The 12360-nt window shown below is 49.1% G+C and overlaps 1 protein-coding gene across 2 annotated transcripts in view; it reads left to right on the top strand.

Moving 5' to 3' along the window:
- The window catches only part of LOC142584041 (sterol O-acyltransferase 1), a 57917-nt gene that overhangs the window by 10946 nt on the left and 34611 nt on the right, over positions 1-12360 (top strand). Inside the window, exon 1 of one of the 2 annotated variants that reach the window (XM_075694260.1) lies at positions 4549-4765. The exons of the other annotated variant lie outside the window; for it this stretch is intronic. The gene's annotated coding sequence lies outside the window, so the exon portion shown is untranslated. Of the gene's footprint in view, positions 1-4548; positions 4766-12360 lie in introns of those variants that run through there. 2 annotated transcript variants of the gene reach the window in all.

The raw sequence follows: 12360 nt of genomic DNA, 5'->3' as shown, positions 1-12360 counted from the left end.
CAGTGAAGTCACAATCTGTCAGAAAGTCCAGTGTCTTTTAAATACTGCAACAGCGCCTTCATAGCCGATCGCGCTGATGTTCGCGTAGGCCAGTTTCCAAGGATCTTCTTTTCTGTCATTGGGCGCTTGTCCACTTTGTCTATGGTGGCTGAGAGGACTGCTCTTTGCGGGTTGAAACGAGAGCGCTGACAAAGAAGATGCTCGACTGTTTCATTGCACCCGCAGAAGTCACAAAGTGGGCTGTTGGACATTCCGATAAGAAAAGAGTACGCATTTGAAAATACTACTCCAAGCCATAAACGAACTAGAAGGGTGCAGTCGCGTCGTGGAAGCTCGGGCGAAATACGGAGCTGTAAATTAGGGTCCAGGGTATGAAGGCGTGCACTTGTGAAATGGGATGAATTCCACTGAGCTAATGTAACGTAATGTAATTTAATGTAATGTTATAATTTATGCAACTTTCTAGATGGTGAGCAGGGGCTCATTGAGTTACTAGAAAATGCTCGTGTTCGATAGGTTCACCTTTAGGAACCCCAGGTAATCAAATTTAATCGGAAGCCACCTATCCTCGCAGCCCAGTTTATTCTTTCGGGTGGTTCAGACAAAGAATTCCCTCTGAGGCATCGACGTCACCGATTATCAATGCGTGAAAGAAAAAAATACGCAGCCAGCGTAAGAGGCGGGCAATGTCTGCGCCCTTCCTTATAAATGAAAACTGTCCTTGGAAATCTTGTATATTTGCTTCGTGGCACCTGATGCGACCGCCGTTGCATTTTCATCGTATTGCCCCGAAATCCTGCCTTGGCCACGCTCACCGAATTACAAATCGGCTTGACGTGCCGCGCGCAAACCTTCTTTCTTCGTCCTAGACCCGCGTCCTTCCATGGGGGGGGGGGGTTGAGGGAGGAGGGGGAGAGTAGCCCTCGTGTTTCGAGTCTCCCCCTCTTCCGATAAAAGTGGGACTCGGTGGCCTTCGCTATCGCTGCGCACAGCGTGGAAAACGGCCGCGCTCGCGTATGTCTCAACGCGGCGCGGGGGAACCGAACGAACGCGTGATTGACACAATGCGTAAAACGTGACGCAACAGTGGAAAGGGATCGGGTGGTTCTACTCGGCCATTTGCGGTGCTTGAGGAAAATCGAGGACGAGGCTCACTCTTTGCGGAAAGCCGAAATGAGAAACCTCGAGGAAGCCCAGGCCCCGTGGAAGGGAGAGGAACTCATACCCTTGCATTGACGCCCAAGTGCACTCTTAAATGGCTCCGGTATATTACTGCAAAATCGCCAGCCTTTTGTCCCCTGGACGCGATGACTGAGGCGAAATGCAAGAAAGTGCTTTTCGACTTAGGTTTAGGCGCACATTAAGGAACCCCAGGCGTCGTAATTAATACATAGCCGCTTTGCACTATACGGCATCTCCCATAGCCACAATGTCGCTTTGGGACGTTAAGCCCTATGAGTGAATCCCTCAAAACTGGACGCGGTAATTTTTCTTTCGTTTTTTCTATGCGTCTGAGCGGAAATATTATTTAACCGGACTGAGTAGAGGGAGCAAGTGAACCACGAAAAACCCTTCATCGTCATGCGTTCGCAGGTGGTCCTGCCGCCACCACAGCAATATTTTCAACTGCGCGTATGCGTATACCCCGCAGATCGACTAGCATAGGAATGATTTCAGCGTGTGTGAGCTTATACCCCATTTTTTTGTTTCTCCTAGCAGGCGTTTTGCCAGATCATTAGATGTCCGCTATTCTGTGCATTGCTGCTGCTTCCGCTGATCTTTGGTGCGCGATAATATTCTCATTGACACTTGTGACGTGATTTGACCTACAGCAAGTGCTCTGTCAGACCACGCAGTGGCGTGATACAAAGAAGGGACGCACGCGTGCTTGTCGCATTCTTCGGGGATCTCGTTTATATCGGCAGATGAAACAATGTGTGAGCGCCATTGTTTCCGATGTTGCTAAGCGAGTCTCTAGAGTAAAAAAAAAAAAAATCTTGCGAGATACATACTTGCTACATCGCCCTCAGGCGTAGTATCGCGACTGTTTTGCACGTATTTATAGTGGTGGAAAGAACTTTGACGCGTCACGGCGTTTTTTACTGTAATCGGTAAGAGCTTTCTCGCCAGGTTCCGTTGCTTGCTTTTGTCATACACTGCAAGTTCTAAATTGCCGTCGAGGGAGCTCCTACCATAAGGTTCTTTAATAAGAGTGTAGTAATAGCGTAGATAGAAGAAATATTGCGAACTGATTGTGCGAAGAGGCGCGATACCCTCCTCGGTCATGATGAGCTGAGACTATCTCACTGACCTTTAACGTGGCCTCCGAAGTCGCGCCGGTGCCGGTGTGATCTTGGAGGCCCCGTGCGGCGAAAAGAATTGAAACTCCTAAATGCACCGAAAAAAACACACACGCTAAATGCAGTCAAATATCAAGGATGTTTGCGAAATTCCGCTCGAGTAAAGGAAGGCAAATATGCGAATATAACGACGCGCACACGCAGTCCCGAAAACAAGCGAATGTACGCAAAACAGACCGAGAAAACGAGCAGAAGCTCTTTTTGTGGCAACCCTTTCATGTTTCGAATTCCGTTCTCTCTCTCTTATTGAAGGGCCCCGTCTCAGTATTGTAGCTGCAGCACTGTTTTTGCTTCTGTTTTCTTTTTGTCTGTTAATGCGGAATGTAGCGCTATAAATACATTGGCGGGGCCGAGTGATACATTTAACAAAGATCAGCGTTCCGGTTAGGTATATATTTGTCACTGATTTTGTATCAGTTTCGCGACGTCGACTCGGACGATCTGAACTGCACTATATACCAAAGGCCTTGATCTTTGTTCAGTCTATGGTAGAACGCCTTTATAACTGAGTGCACAGATCACTTAGTTGCGAATGTCGCGCACTGGACAGCTCACAATAGAACCGGGACAGAATTATTCCTTCCTTATAGACGATATTTTGTTGTAGAGGCGTTCGTTATAGAGACGTTCGACTGTATCTGCTCTTCACTCACTCACTCACTACGGGCAAATGAGCTCCGCACTCACGACTGAGCAATGTGCGGCGCCAGCGGCATAAGCGCACGTCACAGCGCATTTGCATGAATTCAGCTCGTTGCTTGGTTTGGCAGATAGGGCACCTTGCACGCTCAATCGCTTTTATCGCACCCAACACACAGTAACAGGACGCACATTTTCGGATAGCCAGAACATTCGATTACCTTCTTCCTTTCCTTGTAATACCGTTTTCTTCATTTCGCTCTCTCTCTCTCTCTCTCTTTGGGGGTTCCCTCACTAACGTTGCGACATGCAACCTTAGTGAGGGATCTTTATTGCATTGTCGTCCACCAGTGCCATGAACGAAGCTAACTGCTAGCGAGTCGCGCTTCGTACGCTGTAAAGGCACGTCCACACTGGCAGAAAGACACGCGCGGCATGCCACAGCTGACCGAGCGCTCCGCTCGCGAGCAGTAACGTCCTCCTGCTGTGGAACGAATAGTTCTCGGAGCTGGGTCATAGGGTCCTCTTCTTTCTTTCTTTTTTTCCGGCATGCTGCTCGTCGCCGATCGAGGCGACCAATGTGGAGCGGTCAATTCATTCACGTGGGCAAATGCGTCAAAAGCGACCACCTTCTCTCAGCATCGCTGATCACAGCGCACACACTCCCAGTGCTTCCCGTGGTGGCAAAGACGCGCGCATGGGATCATGCCGTAACTGAATACGAGGACGGAGAAGGACTGCGCGTCTGAACTAAACACTGTACTGTGTCTGCAGTCGTCGTGGTGTTCAGTTAGTGACCGGCTGGCAAATGCAATACGTACAGTCGCCCGATTCTTTAACAGCACCACGCGAGCGTTGATTAGCCGGCCTCGGTGAGCGCATTCTAAGGGCGCGAAGCTACCAGATCATCAAGAGCTTGTTGATCTCTTGCTGGTCGCTCTTACTGACTGCGTTGCTTCGCGCCGTTAGAAGGCGTTTACCAGGCGGCCATTTGACGCCCGCGCGGTACTGTTAAAGAATCGGTCGACTGTACATGCTTCTCCACTTGATTCGCTAATTTCCTGCTCCCGTTCTCCCTCTCTCCCGTATTTATTTTTCCTTCTTTTTATCTTGCGGTGCGCTTTGTAGAACTCACTTCTTCTTAGCACTAAAGCAAATCACCTGGTCGTTGAATTCGTTTTTTTTTTTATGAAGTAACCGGAAACAGCGAAGCAGCCAGGGGTGTGTCGTGACGCTTCCGTGAACGCGGCGTCGCAGGCCACTGGTGGACGACGTCAGAGGAAGGGAGGGGTCTTCTCACGTGCTCCTCATAATGCCAGGAATTCCGCTTCCTGCCTTTCGGAAAATGCATTTCACAGTCGACAAGTAGCTTCTAAATGCGACTCTAATTGTTGTACCTGGTGTGCCAAGTAACTTATGTTCTTGTTTCTCTTCTCTTGACAAAATACAGTGGAAAGGAACACTGGGGAGGCGGTTAATTTCTTCTCGCAGTAGCCCTGGCGAAGGAATCACGTAGCATGCGTGGTCTGTCATTCGCGAGTGTATATATGCCGCAGTATAGCACAATTCGAAAACTTCCCAGGGCGAATTCCGAGATAAGCGACACAGACGAAGCGGTATGTGTTAAACCCGCCCAGCTGATAAGGCGATGCAGGACGCGTCGTACGCTTGAGCAGCGGAGACTGGCGAAACCCTTCGGACACGCTGTCTGTGCCCTCCCTGCGCGCGGACGACTTGACGGCAGCCGGGGCTCACAGCTCTGTAAGGTAAGCGACGCTTACCTTATACCCTACTAGCCTTGTTGCAGCTCGTTCTGCATATGCTTTCAATCGAGTATTTTACCGGCATCCTAAATGGCCGAAGGGGGATACTAAACTCGCCGCTACAGCGGTGCGTCGGAGACACCCACCGTTCGCCTTCTGTTACGGGTATTTGAATGCGCAAAGTAGGCCAAAATAGTTCTTCCTTTTTCCCCTCTGCACCTATAGCTGTTGTTCTTCCATGGCTTACATTGATGTAGCACTGCGTTGATGGTAGCTGAGGTTAGCTGCAGGCTGAAAAGAACTAAGAATCGCACTCCACCTTGGGATGTCGTTCTCAGTATATATATGTTGCGTGCTAGCAGAGTGCGCTTACCTCTATAGAGCCGGCGTAACTCGGGCCGACAAGTACAGGTTTTCGCATGTCGCCTGATAACAGCGGTAGAATTGTCTCTTCAAGTGTAATGTTGTTGCAGCCTACAAGTGCCTCTTCGCAAACGTTGCACCGGTCGTGCGGAGCTCTTTCTAGGCGAGGAATTAAGACTTCAGCAATGAACAATTCTGAAGAAAAATGTGGCGAAGCTCCCGCACGGGGGTGCACAGTTTCAACAGTGTCACTCAATCAACGGTGTAATTAAGCAGAAGTGGGTGCGGTTTTCCTGGCGTGCGTGAACTACAGTTTCGCACTTTGAGTGAAGCGCGCCGTTTATTTATTTATTTGCTTCAGCAACGTTCCTTGTTCTACCCCCGCCGTGGTTGCTTAGTGGCTTTGGCGTTGCGCTGCTGAGCCCGGGTAGCGGGATCAAATCCCGGCCACGGCGGCTGCATTTCGATGGGGGCGAAATGCAAGGAGCGCCCGTGTGCCGTGCACTGGTAGTACGTTAACGAACCCCAGGTGGTAAAAATTAATCAGGATTCCTCCACAACGGCATACCTCCCAATATCCTGGTTCTGGCACGTAAACCCCACATCTTAATTGAAGATATATAACGCCTTCCCCCCCCCCCCCCCAAAAAAAAAAGTGCTAGCGCTCTTCAGTTCTCGTGGCGTCATGCATTTTGACGTCGTCTTCGGGCTCGGTTAATCCTTCATCTGTGAAGATGGACTACGTCGTATTTGGAGAGAGCCTAATAGTTAGGTTGCCAAGTTTCGAGAACGTTTGCTGAGCCGCCACCGCCTATATACGAAAAAATTGTGAAATCCGCGTTGACGTACGTCGCACTGACATTCGTGCACTGGTGTTTCGGGCGCGAAATTAAAAAAAAGATAGAAAAGCGAAACTTTGTTGGTCATTTCCTCATCTAATAATATTAATCGACTAATCGACATCTCACCATGAAAGTAACGCAAATGTGCTATTGCAAGAATACGTCATCAGCCTAAACTGATTTGTTTCTATTTAGTGTCTCTTTAAGGGACCTACACGCTTTTATTATTCCGGACAAGCCAGCTCCTGGTAAACATTCTAAGTGTAACCAAGTGTAACCTCCCACTGCTTTGCATAATCATATCGTCTGACGCTCGTCGATTCTATGAATGAACGAAGGCGAAAGCAAAGTTCGTACAAAAGTGTCCTTTCAGGGGCAGCTGGCAAACGGAGTCTCACAACTCCTTCCGCCAAGCATAGTTACCTGCAATAATTACTCGAGGAAACTCTAGCGCTACAGAGTCTACGGGGGCTGCCAGTGTGGAAATTACGGTTAGTACATGACTTTGCACAAACTTCGTCCATCTCGCTGTAATCGGCTTCGCGATTTTGCAAACGGGTCATTTCCAACAAAAATACTGCGTTATAAATTATTAAAATTGTCCGAAGGCTGGATTCGAACAGAGTACTTCTATAGTACAGAAGGCCCATATTGAAACCGCCACGCCCCGGACGCATGTGGCGACAAGCGGCATGAAACACCAGTACGAGTTTCCCGCGGCGAGCCAGCGCGTTGAGACGCTTGGCGCGTTTCGATTTTCCCGCTTCGACAGGCAGAACCGCTGCAATTAGTAGCAGGTATGCATGTTGGCAGAGTCTTAGTGCCTTCTGCATTTATAAAAGCGTAGATTGCTTTGGAAGTATAGGCCAATAAAGGCAGATAAAGCCAGGTGAAGGTCTGAAGCCACAAGCACGAAAGTTGGATAAATCTTTTAAAGTTGACCGCAAAAGTTTACGGACCGCGCAAGCCCGTGCCAAACTGTGTTTCCGCGCCACCCAGCGGTCTGGGGCAGCATTGGACCAGAAGTGAGTCCTTTCCTTTTTTCGCCTGGCGTGCAAATTTTCTCGTGTTGCACCCCGTTCTTCTATTTGGTCGCTCTCTCGCGCAGCTAAGCGGCACGCGGCAGGTATCGGCGACATTGCGTTCCAATGACACTGCTCTCGAAACATGCGTGCGTGGCCACGGCTGTCGAAGAGCGCGTTGCGTGAGAAAGAGGGAAGCTTCGAGCCGAGCGCAGCAAAAAAAAAAAAAAAAATGACACGCCGGCGAGCAGGACACGTTTCCAGCCTGTATAGCGCTGCGTAAGTGCCCCAGACAAGCCGTTTCGCACGCGCTCACGTGGTCCGTGAACTCTTGCGGCCGACTGTAGTAACCATAACTTTCGCGGTAGATGATTGCAGCGCCAGAGTTTCCTCGAGTAACTTTCTGGCAGGAAACTACTGTGCCACCACTGAGTACGGCCACCCTCTCGCGGTGGATTCGACATATGTATGTCCCCGTACATTTCTATGGGCTCGAATTTGCGTTATTCCGACCCTGAAATTGTTCTTCTCCGGATAAGTGGAACTTGACTGGTCGGCACGAATGCGGCTGACACCAGTCGTGACCGCAATGGCTGCACCGACTGTCCTGGTGGCGCTAGGGGGTCAGTGAATAAGTACATCGAATACACGATATCACCCACCGAAAACTCTTACTTTTCACCTGCGCTATAGGAAGATTACCAAGCGAGGATGACGGCTCACAATGAATGATTACCATATTTAATAGGTTCTAACGTGTGCTTTTCTTTTTAAGCAAATTGCGCCGAAAATTTATTGCGCAGTGCCATCGGATACAAACCAAACCGTATCCGCGACGCCGGCGTAACATATGCCGTCAGAGCCGGCGTTAGCACCAGATGACGACAGAGCCAGTTCTTGCGTGATAAATGGCGACGACGACGATCTGCTTTCGTTCGTTACGAAAGCTTTTTCAAAGATGCGTTATTTTACATGCTAATTTATAGCGGCAACAAAGTCACGTCACGCGTTTTCGGCGTTCAGGAGAATTGAATGCATTGCAGGGACGAACAAGCGTTGCGGTTAGTCTGGGCGTGGGCCTCCATTCCGTTTGCGATTATTGCGGAGTCGTTCTATATACGTGCAGAACATCAAACAGACAGTGTAACGCACGAACGCCGACATGTCGCAGTTAGTTCAGACAGCGATGGATTGGGCTGTCTGCGTGCGACAACGGTGGACATTAGGTGTAAATAAATTTCCGATAAATTTGGCTGATTTCATCCTTTTCTGGTTGCCAGAACCGGAGGCATCCTGTATGTTTTTGGTAAAAAGTTGAACGGCTGTTCAAGCTGCAGTTCACGGCTGTCAGACGCTCTTCTTGAGCGAGTTGGGGGTGAGAAAGGGGTGGATTCACTGCGCACGTCACTCTGTTGCGTCACCCCTTGCTTGAAGGGACCAGCAGCGTCGGGCTGCCTAATTTTTTTGGCAGCACTATCTTAGAGATTACTCTGGATGCTCCAATGGATGAAGTTTACAGAACGGCGATACCTGTTCTTATATAGTGCAGAGCTACCAATTAGTAAACATTTTGCTTCTATTTTTTTCAAACTTACCAACTTAAAAAAAATTCAGGTCCCAAGTCGAAATTCCGCTTCCAACAGTCACTAAAATTTAAATCTTTCAAATGTACCAATTTTGGCTAGGATCAGCACAGTGGTTATTTCAGAAAACCGTTTCTGCGTTTTACATGTATTTGAATAGGCGACATCGGAGTTGCGCCCGAGCTAACGGTTCCTCATAAGCACGAGCCCGATTTGCGTTAATACCTTTCGCTCGCAACATTTGTTTGGTACTGTGGATGAGGGTAGACCCCAAACAACGATCTTGGGCGAGCTTCCCTTGCAGATACCATTCCGCATCCATGTTTTATTGCCTACCATGGTGGTTCACTATCTATGTCGTTCTGCTGGATATCGCAGGTTCGATACCAGTCCGCGGCGGCCGCTTCCCGATGGGGGTGAAATGCGGAAGCGCTTGCGTGCCGAACTTTGTGTACACCTCAAAGAAACGAACGCCAGCTGCTCAAAACTTTCCCTCAGCCAACGTCATCTCATAGCCAGTGTAGTGCATTAAAGCTTTTATCAATTAATGAGCATTTTGTTCCTCAAGAAACGAACAGTGAAAGAAAAATGCGAAACTAAACAAAAGAGCGGGAATGCGCGCACCAGGCGGAGAGGCATCAGACGAATAAGAGCGGATTTGTTCTTTAATTTCAAGGTCTCTTCGCATCAATTGCTGCAATGAACGAAGCCAAGCGATAGCCGTCGGTCGAAAAGCAGATAGCAGCGATACGTGTAGGTGCTGTTACTGCAAGACGGTCAGAAAACGGTAGATTAAACCTCAGCGGCGCATCGATTGGCCGCTGGCGTATATTGTGGCAACATTGTTATATCACTTTGACTTTCTGTGGAACCGCTAACGACGTAGTCATGTCACGTCACGTGGTTTTCTTCAAGTGGATGGACACACGTACAGGCCGGCATCATCGAATGCGAAATGCTCGTGATTGACTCTGTTGAGAACCCCGCAGGGACGTCTGCGTCAGCAGGCGTTTGGTGGTTTGCGACACCACGGACCCCAGCACATGGGCGTTGGACCCTCCCCCGCGTATTGCCATGGGCGGCTTAGCCGTGTCCGGGGAAAAAGCGGATATCGACATGTCTGCACAGCGCAAAAGACGGATTGAAGGAAGAACACAACACAGGCGCTGACTTCAACTCTATTTGCGAAATCGCCAGAACTATGTACATGAGCAAAAGTAATGAAAAACATAATGCAAAAGTTGTTTTTCATTACTTTTGCTCATGTATATAGTTCTGGCGATTTCGCAAATAAAGATCATTTGAAGTCAGCGCCTGTGTTGTTTTTCCTTTAGTCCTGGTCTTTTGCGCTGTGCAAACATGTCGATATTGAATCGCCAACTCGCCCAAGCTTCCACCTTAGGAAAAGGGGGTCCTGGGGTTGAGCCTATGCTGAGTGTTTGTACCGTTAAGGCCCCTCGGTGGAGGCAACACATCGCTTTGGTCTCAGCTTCACGTGAATGGCCCTTCCGGATTGACCCATCCGGAAAAATCAGTAGTTCCCTTTTCCTATCCTCCTTTCCAATCTGTCTTTCCCTCTCACTTTCAATATTTCCTGTCTTTTCCTCCTTTCTGTTTACTTCCGATTTTCCAGGCAGCAAGGGTTAACCTTGTGTAGGTGGCCAACCTTGGGTATCGGCGGGGAGGAGTTACGGAGTCGCCATTTGTCGGAAGCGCCTCCCTTACGTAGTATGAGGGATCACGCGGCGCGCTTCTCATAGGTTTCGCTTGCGGCGTTCAATAAAAACACCAAGCGGCAGCCCTCCTGGACATTTATGTAGGTACTCTCAAAACGAGGGAAGTTTTTGACTGTCGATATAGTAATCTTGGGCAAACTGAAAGCACAGAATCATTTACAGCTAGACGCTATCTCTTTACCGAATACGTGCAGTGAACGCCACTGCGCGCGGTCGCCGCGATGGAGTCTCCCGAACCGGCTTCTTGCCTGAAAGGTAGGCAAACGCTGTGAGTAAACTATGCGAAATATGTTCTTATAGTGGGCTGTCTGTATAACCAAATGGGGCATAACAGAATTGAGCCTGAATCCAGCGATCGCACAGGTTCGCAGCGACCGACTGCGCGTCTGCATGCATGTCCGTGCACAATGTTTTGCTTTCGCTGTGAGCGCATTTTCGCACCGTGCCGTGAGCTTTAGGCCGCAGCATATAAGCATTTGACAGTACACTAGCAACCATTGTTGCGTGGACCCTATCAGAACTGTTAAAAAATAATTCCGTTATACAGACTTCGATGCCTAGCTACGGCGACTGTGATGTGCCGTCGCGACGGTTCTATCTTTTTTGTCTTCTAAATTCTTGGACATTTCAATATTATTTCTCAAGTTGCGTCGCACAGTATGTTTATCGGTCTTCTCAGCGTGCGATTTCCCTCTGCTTGTTTTTCGTAATCCAGTGTACTAATTTATAACAAACATGACCATATGCCGTGCCTTTTTTTAATGTGCGTCTTACCGCTTCCTCTCCGTTCCAGTGAACTTGCCAGTATCTAGCATCAAGTTCATAGACCAAACCGTCATGACATTAGCCGGGCAGCGTGCGCGGGCGAGCGTCTCAGTGCGCGTTTTCTGCTACTCACCGAACATCGCGCAGTCCCGGCGCCGTAGCAGAAATTTTCCTCGCGTCTGTGCTTGCTGCATACCCGAGTTGTAGCCGATGGCAGTCTGCCGGTTCGAAGTTTCGCCAGCCAAGCTTCACGCAGCTCCTTGCCCTGCGGCTACGTGTGAATAAGGCTGACACCGGGCTCCGTTGCGTATACGCCCGGCACTGCGGCACCGAGCAGTAGCCTATCATGCTGCACGCCTCCAAAGGCAGCCACTACCTATTATAGTACTTATAATGTTGTCAAGCAGATACCCAAGGCGGTAAAGCCTCACCACTTAATCAGAACCGCGGCACAGGTGGGACTTTAAACTTTCGTTTTCAGCTCGCTTCGGCGCTTCCGAAGCAGCCGACGCGGCCGCTGTGTCCACGTGATCCCTCATGCCACGTGACGCCGACGGTGGCGCTAGCTTTTCCAGTGCTGGAGCTCGCCCCCTATACCATATTGCATAGTTTCGTACAATACCAATACTGGGAACTCCGGCGCTGCGATCGTTCAGCCACCAGGGGAATAATGTGTACTGCATGGATTTCCCGGATCATGCTTGGGGCTTCAGACGTTCTCGTGGCTTCGTGTATTAGGCTTGATCTATGCTTAAACTGGAATAAACTTCAAAGCAATTCATACTTGTTTAATGCAGAAGGTAATAAAACTGGGCAAGCATGCATAAACGCTGATAATTGCTGTGGTTCCGCTTGTTCATGCATCCGTGGCGTAATTGTTTCAATATCAGACTTCTATGCTAGACGTCATCTGTTCGAATCCTGCCGTCGGATAATTTTAATAATGTTTATTAAATTATTTTTAATGCAGCGCTTCAAAATGATCACTTTGCAAAGTCGCGAAGCCATTTAAAGCCAGCAGGACGAAGTTAAGGCAAATCCATGTACAACCCATCATTCTCAAGCTGGCTGAACTGCCCTGCTTGCAGCTCCCGTAGACATTAGCACCCCTGTCCCCTCTAGTAACTGTATGAAAATGTGCTTAGAATAACGCAATGAGCTGACACTTTGACTAATCGTGTGGCCTCTTGAACTGCTGCAGCCACGCACTCTGAAATGAGTAATGGTTGATAAGGGTATAACCGGCACGTTTCCCTTGAGATGTGGTCAGCTGGTGCAGTCTGTAAC

Source organism: Dermacentor variabilis, chromosome 1 (genome assembly GCF_050947875.1).
Source record: "Dermacentor variabilis isolate Ectoservices chromosome 1, ASM5094787v1, whole genome shotgun sequence".
Taxonomy (NCBI): Eukaryota; Metazoa; Arthropoda; class Arachnida; order Ixodida; family Ixodidae; genus Dermacentor; species Dermacentor variabilis.
The sequence above is the reverse complement of the archived record's forward strand: the minus strand, read 5'-3'. Positions and strand labels throughout refer to the sequence as shown.